This window comes from Myotis brandtii, unplaced genomic scaffold (assembly GCF_000412655.1).
Source record: "Myotis brandtii unplaced genomic scaffold, ASM41265v1 scaffold115, whole genome shotgun sequence".
NCBI classification, from domain to species: Eukaryota; Metazoa; Chordata; class Mammalia; order Chiroptera; family Vespertilionidae; genus Myotis; species Myotis brandtii.
Genome location: NW_005353967.1, coordinates 15,064,404 through 15,072,727, shown reverse-complemented (window position 1 = coordinate 15,072,727; position 8,324 = coordinate 15,064,404). Strand labels below are relative to the sequence as shown.

Below are 8,324 nucleotides of genomic sequence, written 5' to 3'. Positions count from 1 at the left end.
GGAGGGTGGGCCGGGTGGGAGGGGACTTTTTTTGTTAATGTTCCAGAGTTTGGAAACTTTCCTGTAAAAAGCCAGATAGTAAACATTTTAGGCTTTGTTGGCCACACTAGGCTTGTTGAATGTCCTTGTGTTTGTTTTCTTTTAAAATATCCCTGTAAGATTGTAAAAAAAACTTCTTAGCTTGTGGGGCTACAGAAAAAAAGGGCTGCTTCTAGATTTGGCCTAAGGGTTCTAATGTGCTGATCCCTGGGCCTAACTGAAATGGGATGGCTTCAAGTCTGATTAAATAAATGCATGTGTATAAAAATACCCACCTAAAAACCTTTTTAACCATGTTTTATTGTGGTATTTCATGTAAGTGGATTCCAATAGGTCTGTTTGTCAGGTCTATTTCTTGGAACTCTGAGAAGGAGGGTTTTAGAAGGGAGCAACCCCAGGAAAACTAGAGGGTAGGCCCTAAGTGAGAGACATCTAGAATAGTCTCAGATCCAATCCTAGTATATACACACAAGAAACACCCTTTCTTTTTTTTAAAAAAATACTTTTATTGATTTTAGAGAGATGGAGAAGAATAGAGAGATAGAAACATCCATGAGAAGGAAACGTTGATTGGCTGCCTCCTGCAAGCTTCCTACTGGGGATCAAGCTGTAACCCGGGCATGTGCCCTGACTGAGAATTGAACCGTCACCTCCTGGTTCATGGACTGATGCACAACTGCTGAGCAACACTGCCCAGGGAAACTCCCCTTTCTTGAGGAAACTTAAGTGATATGTTCCTTATAAACAGAAGAGTCTAAATTACTCATCTACTACAAATGTAAATAGCTACAAACACTTTGGAAGACAGTCTGGTAATGTCTTGTAAAATTGAATATGGGCATATCAATGATCCAGCAAGCCTACCATTAGCTCTTTTACCTAGAGAATTTTTTTGTACATTTGTACCAGAAATATGTGTCTAACAATGTTCACAGCATGTAATGTGTGTCTGCAGTGGGCTGTGTTAACCAGCTCAAATCCCAGCTCTGCTACTTACACAGGTGTGTGACCTCAGAAGAATCACTTATTTCTCTGTGCCCATTTTCATCTGTAGGAGGGGATACTTATGTTATTCTTATAAGGTTGTTACAGGGATTAAATAAATTAATTTATGTAAAATGCTGGGTACATAGCAAATGCTTAGCTTTTGTTACAACTCATTATTATAGCAGCATTGTTCATAATAGCAAAAAGATTGAAAACAACCCAAACTCCACCAACAGAGGATGGATAAATAAGCTGTGGTATGTTCACATTACAAAATACTACATAATATCAGAGTGAAAAGTATGAACTAGAGCTATATAATCTTAGAAATAATGTTGATGAAAAGGCAGGCGCAGAATAACATGCGTAGTATGGCTTCGGTGTTACAAAATAAGCAAAATTAAACCTATAATGTAGAGACATATATGTAGGTAGCAAAAGTATAATGAAAAACAAAGGAATGGGAGAGAAATTTACGTGGATATGAACTGAGCTTGTTGAAATTCAGAAAATAAGAATTAAAACAAAAGGGGAATAGTTAACGTGCTCTATAGACTTCATTAAGGAACTAAATTGTTTGAACGCAGTTTGATGAAAATTTACCAATACTGGTATACTTCTGATTAAAACATTTATCTTCATAAATTCAAAGTCAGTGTGCCATGGGGGTCAAATTAGCTGGACTAAATCATTCTTTACATAGTTAACAATACCTTAACAATAGAACAAGCATTGAATTTACACAACAAGATCTACACATTCATAGGAAAAACAAGAGTTCCGGTGGGGAGCAGTATCAGGAAAACCTAAATAGTCAAATTGTTAAAAGGTAAAACAGCAAGAGAGTAATTGTTTTCTAGAGAGAAGAGAAATAGGGAAAATACCAGGAACTATGAAATACAACTATGTTCTAAAAAAAACACACAAAAAACAGAAAGAGTGAATTCAATATTGAAGTGATCCTTTGGGTAAGTTTGATTTACTTTCCCCAAGATTTAATTAAGCTGGTAAATTGTTTTTGGAGTGGACATATCTTTGGACAGCTTCACTTCCAAAAGTCACTGCATACTTAGCTCGTTTCCCAGGAAACAGCATATACATTGCCTTCTGGATATCTTCAGGGGTGAGTGTACAACGATTTCTGAAACACATCAAATTGTTGGCTTGCGTAGAAATGCGCTCAAAGATGTCGTTGATCACGGAGTTCATGATGTCCAAGGTGCCAGATGATATGCTCCTCTGGGGATCCACTTCCTTTAGGACCCTCCGGATGTAGAGTGAGTAATTTCGGTTAAAATCAGTGCGGGAATGTGACTTCTTTCTGGAGCTTGGGTTTCGATGTCCTCGGGAGCACTTAGTCTTTTTGGTGGATCTGGCCATCGTAGATGTTGTTCTCCTTAACAGTTATGAGTGGAGCGGAGAAGGGTCCAGAGTGAGGGGAGCGCTCACATTTATACTGCCAACTCACAATCAGACTTGGGGCTTCTCTTTGATTGGTGGTTACTCTTCCTATGTCACAATCACCTAGCAAGGGCACTGATTTGTTGGTCAGGGGAAATCTTGTTCTTGCCCCCCCTAAAGCTTTCCTAAGAAGACGTCATGGTAGAAAAGAGTACTCGTGTTTCCTATTTTATTTCTTAGCAATTTGCAAGCACAATATACAATATTTTCAGAATTGAACAAAACCCATCAAACTGGGAGGTTGGTGGTGGGAAAATATAAGAAAAAGTGCCATTAGCCTGGGGGAATCTCTGTTTATAAAAGTATTCATAAATTCATTTTATAAGCAAATTAAATAAATCTCAAAATGATTATTTTATAATAAAAGTAAATATGTATAGCTAAACTGCTTTTTAAAATTGTGACTTATTTAAAAAATGAATTCCAATTTTTTTCTGGATCCCAACTCCTTAGGAACAACTGCAGAATATAACTGCAGAATAAAACAAAAACTCCCCTATGTTGCTGTTTAAATTATGATACATGGACTATGTTCATTAACTTTTTATAATGCTATTAATATCATTCTTGAAAAATTCACAAATTTCATTACATGCTCTGTTTTTTCCTTGACACTGTAGTTCTTCATCATGATTAACTAAAAGTGTGTAGTAATTCTTGCTCATGTGTCATGCTGATATTTAAAAAATCTCCGTTTGCCTTCTCAATCAAATTTATCCCTAAGGAAAATAAAAAAGAAATAGAAGCAACTGTAAAAATCACAACTCACAAGCATTTCAATAATTCACAATTGCCACAACTATTAATGCTACCACTGAAGGTCCTTCACTATGAGCTGCTGGATGGGGCTATGTGTAATTTCTCAAATCCTGTATGTAATTCCCTCCCTTTTTCTCCCACTCAAGGAAGTAAATCTGAAGTAAGAATAACGCTGGTATAGTGAAAACGTTGAACCAGCTCTAATTTCTAAAGACAACACGCATCATTAGTAAATGTGCACACTTTATTGCCAGGAACACACCTCGGACAGGGCGCCATCACACTGAGACGGAGGCTGCTGCTTCCATGCATGCGTTGGAGTGACGGATCTTTAGTTAGCTCTTGCTAAGTTTGCCTTCAGCTTTCTCTAGCCATAATTATTTAGCTTAGTAATAGCATAGCTTCATTTACTATCACTTAAAGAGGCTTTCAGGTGTCAGTCCTCCCTGGGATAGGTGAGGTGGGGAGATGGCAGGCATGCCTATCTCAGGTATTGGGGAATTTTATTGGGATCTGACTATGGGCAGCTCTGCTCCCAGGGCTGGATCACTTTTGCTGGATGCCAGTAAGTGAGTAGGTCATTCTGCTTAGTACAGAGTTGCTGCATTAGGAAGCTTGTTGTTGCTCCACACCGAAGCGCTATTCTCTAAACAGCTTGCAGTAAAAAGCTGAGATTTTGATACCCATCTTTCTGATCGCTATGACTTAGTTGGTTGCGTGCTTGGGTGGGGAGAAGGCAGGGTGCAATATTTTGCAGTAGTGAAAACAAAATGGCTTTAAAGCCAAAATGATAAGCTAGCTGTATGCTAAAGTACTGATTGATCAGAAAGTTCAGAAAATGCAGAATACTGATTCTGTAAAATGTCTGGCTACTTTAGGGTTAACTGGAATTCCCTCTTAAAATTTAATAAGTCGTTCTAAAATATGTATGAGTTCACCACTGATATGTTGGTTTTTCTTTTTCTTCTCTCTTTCTCCTCCTCCAGACAGTCGGGAACAAAGGACAGACACTTTTTAACATAATGAGCCTCAGAAGATTCCTGTTAGATGATCAATCTGGGCAGTGCAGCAAATCTAATGATTTTGCATCAACCATACCCTGAGAATGGACACTGGGAAGCCCTCTATCCTCTCTCCCTTTCCCCCCTGTTCTCACCCGCAAGGTCCTAGCCCTAGAACGAAGCCTGGTGTCCTTCAACAGGAGACACCAGAGAGTGAAAGGATTGATGATGAGTGGACCAGAAGTCTAGGATCTCCAAGCTGCTCAAGTGTAGCTGGAGTCCAAAGTTAAGAGCCATGCATCATTCCAGGCTTTTGTTTTGTGCTTGACAACACTATGTCTATTTGGGGCATGTGTTATATGTCTTTCATAATCAAGTATGGATAGTACTGGGGTTCTAACTGCTTATTCTTTCACTGAGGATCGAGAGTCTTGTTATGACTCAAGGTCATCATCAAGTCTCTCAGGGATTATTCTACAATAACTGCAGCAGAGCTGACATTAACTCAATGCTGAGAGCATCTATTGACAGATAGGAGTGTACTCTGGAAACATTTTCACAGCCACTGTATTAGTTTCCTGTTGCTGCTTTAACAAATCACCACAAGTGACTTAAAACAGTACAAATTTATTATCTTACAGTCCTGGTGGACTTCTAAATCTGAATGGGTTTCACTGGGCTAAAATCAAGGGAGCAGCAGGGCTGTATTCCTTCTGGAAGCTTTAGGGGAGAATCTTACCTTTTCCAACTTCTAGGGATTACCTGTATTCCTTGGCTTTTCCTCCATCAGTAACAGATGGCCAGGTCTTGCTTGTGCTGCATCACTCGGACACTGAGTCTCCTGCCTGCCTCTTTCACTTACAAGGACCCCTGTGATTACATTGAGTCCACCTAGATCAGTGGTTCTCAACCTTCTGGCCCTTTAAATACAGTCCCTCATGTTGTGACCCAACCATAAAATTATTTTCGTTGCTACTTCATAACTGTAATGTTGCTACTGTTATGAATCATAATGTAAATATCTGATATGCAGGATGGTCTTAGGCGACCCCTGTGAAAGGGTCGTTCGACCGCCAAAGGGGTCTCGACCCACAGGTTCAGAACCGCTAACCTAGATGATCCAGGATAACCTCCACATCTCAAGATCCTTACCTTAATCACAGCTGCACATGCCGTTTTGCCATGTAAGGTAACAGTCACAGCTACAGGAGTTTGGGATATGGACACCTTTGAGGGCATTACTTTGCTTACCTCAATCACTGTGAACAGAATGGAATTGTCAGGCAAGATCTGGGTCACCAATCATATAGAAGTTGGAGATAAATAATACTATCTTTAGTAGATGACCAGAAATATATATAAAGTACTTTCTATGTATGGGAAAACTTTCTTATGATTTTCCCCCCCCCCCCCCCAAAAATGAAGAGTTGTCTTAGATTTTTACGAAGGAGGTAATGTTGTAGTTGAATTTTGATGACAATAGAAGTTATTCAGGCAGATTAGGGTGGGGGTGGGGGTAGAGGAGACATGGGTATGTCAATGACGTGCCTCCAGGTAAATATATATAATTTGGTCTGGAAGAGCTTGAGCGCCACTGCCCTTTCTGGTCTGGTGGTATTCAGGTGTGGAAGACAGTGATCTCCAGAGAGAGGCAAAGGAAGAGTGTTGGCCAGGGAGGAATCTGGGTTTCAGTTATGGCTGTGGCTCTCAAGCTTGGACCACATTTAAGTCACTTAGGGAGAGTAAAACAACCAAGCCAACCTAAGGAAGATAGGGGGGCAACTTTGGGGGCCTACAGCCTAGTTCAGTATCTAGTTAAACAGTAATCTTACAAGCCCCATTCTAACTGACTTGGGCGGAGCTACAAAACGCCACAAAAAGATATATAGATCAAAACCTCCCCACATTGGCAGTTCAGGCTTTGGATCAAAGTCCCCTGGTTTAGCAGTGCTGTGTAATAAAGGTTTTACTTTCCTGATTCCTCTGGTGCTGGCTGTCGCTTCTCCTGGATCTTTCACCACAAAGGGCTATACCCTAAACCAGTGGTTCTCAACCTTCCTAATGCCGCGACCCTTTAATATAGTTCCTCATGTTGTGATGACCCCCAACCATAAAATTATTTTCGTTGCTACTTCATAACTGTAATTTTGCTACTGTTATGAATCGTAATGTAAATATCTGATATGCAGGATGTATTTTCATTGTTACAAATTGAACATAATTAAAGCATAGTGATTAATCACAAAAAAATATGTAATTATATAGGTGTTTTCCGATGGTCTTAGGCAGCCCCTGTGAAAGGGTCGTTTGATCCCCAAAGGGGTCGAGACCCACAGGGTGAGAACCGCTGCCCTAAGCTAATCAGGGTCTGTAGGGGCAAGGCTAAGGCACTTTTTCTTTTTAAGTTCTTTTAATATGCAGGCAGGGTTGAGAGTCACTGGTTGAGCTAAGAGAGAGCAAAATATTTGAAGGTATTGGGGAGTTTTTATAAACTCCCTGGAAACACACACACACACTGGATGGGAGTTGTAAGGGAAAGAGTTAAGAGGGAGTGGAGAAGTAAGAAGGGGAGCTAGAGGAGGAAGAGGGTAGTGGTAAGAGGCGAGTAGATGAGAAGATGGATGGTGGCAAGAGCTCCTGAGGGTGATCCGTGCTCTCTGGTCACGGGACTCAGGTACAGAGACATAAAGAGGGGCAGGCAGACTTTGATGTAAACTTGTTTCTGTGCATGTAAATTGAGACTAGCTTTGCCCAAAAGTTCTTTTAGTGGTTAGCAAGGAACAGAGCTGAAAAAACTGAGAAGGGACAGTGAAGGAGGATAAAGCCAGGCTGGGCCCACTTTACTGTGGAGTCTCACCTGTCTTACACTTCCACATTTGAGGGGGAGTAAAACAAACAAACAAACAAACAAATTTTCCCCTGTTCCCCTTTCTCGATTTATTGACAATTCACTGGCCTAAGTTATTTCTCTTTGATATTAGTCTACCTTCTTTTGCTGGATTCCTGAGGTGGACAGCCCTAACCTCACCAGTTCAGAGGCCTTTTCCCTCCCATGACAGAATCACCTGTGTCTTGCTTGGATTAATCTGAAAGCTGGGTCATTGTCCTCAGGTGACCCAAGAGATTAGTTTTGCACACATTAAGAACTTAATAAAGGATTAGCCTGGAAAGAAAGTAGAAGGTTGTCAATTCCTGATGAAGTTTCTGATGAGTCTGATGTTCTTCAGCTGAAAATAGAAAATGTATTGGGACAAGAGAGAGAACAAAATTTGTTTTGAGTTCTGGTTTATGTATTACAGTAAAACATCAATTAACTAAAACCCACTTGCCCTTCCCCCCAGAATCAATATTTTAATATTGTAAAATGGTCACACTTTGCTTATATCCAACAGTGGTTTCATTTACAATAAAATTTGGGGGTTTCTTTTCCTATTTTTTATTTTACAGAGGTGCAATAGAAAATGAGATAACTATTTTATCTACACTAATAAAAGAGAAACATGGTAATTAGCGTACGACCGCTACCCTTCCCATTGGCTAATCAGCATATCCTTATGCAAATTAACTGTCAGCCAAGATGGTGGCCGGCAGCCATGCACTGAAGCGAACAGGGAGGCTTGCTTGCTCCAGTGATGGCAGACTCCAACATTCCCCCCCTGACTTGCCAGCCTCTCAGCTGCAACTCTAAGCAACTATGTTGCAAATATAGAAGCTAAACAAAACCCTAGAAACCGGCTTTCAGTCAGCCGGGCTTCAGCCAGCCGGACCGCAACATTGTATCAAATACAGAAGGTAAAGGCCAGAAATCTGCTTTCAGCAGCGAGGCCTCAGAGCTTATGCTGGCCCAGAATAGAAAAAGAAAAAAGAAAAAAAGGAGCAGTTGGGAGCTTCAGTCACCCGCCAACCTGAAAACGGCCCTCAGCCCCTCAGCCAGACTGGCCAGGCACCCCAGGGGGGACCCCCCCCCTGATCCAGGACACCCTTCAGGGCAAACCAGCCGGCCCCCACCCATGCACCAGGCCTCTATCCTATATAGTAAAAGGGTAATATGCCTCCCAGCACCGGAATCAGCGGAGC

At 40.9% G+C, this 8,324-nt stretch overlaps 1 long non-coding RNA gene across 1 annotated transcript in view; it reads left to right on the top strand.

The window, feature by feature from the left end:
* Positions 1 to 4,527, top strand: part of LOC106728195 — a 38,129-nt gene extending 33,602 nt beyond the window's left edge. Inside the window, exon 3 of the long non-coding RNA XR_001364467.1 lies at positions 4,233 to 4,527. This is a non-coding gene — a long non-coding RNA (uncharacterized LOC106728195). The remainder of the gene's footprint in view (positions 1 to 4,232) is intronic.
* Positions 4,528 to 8,324: the final 3,797 nt, after the last annotated feature.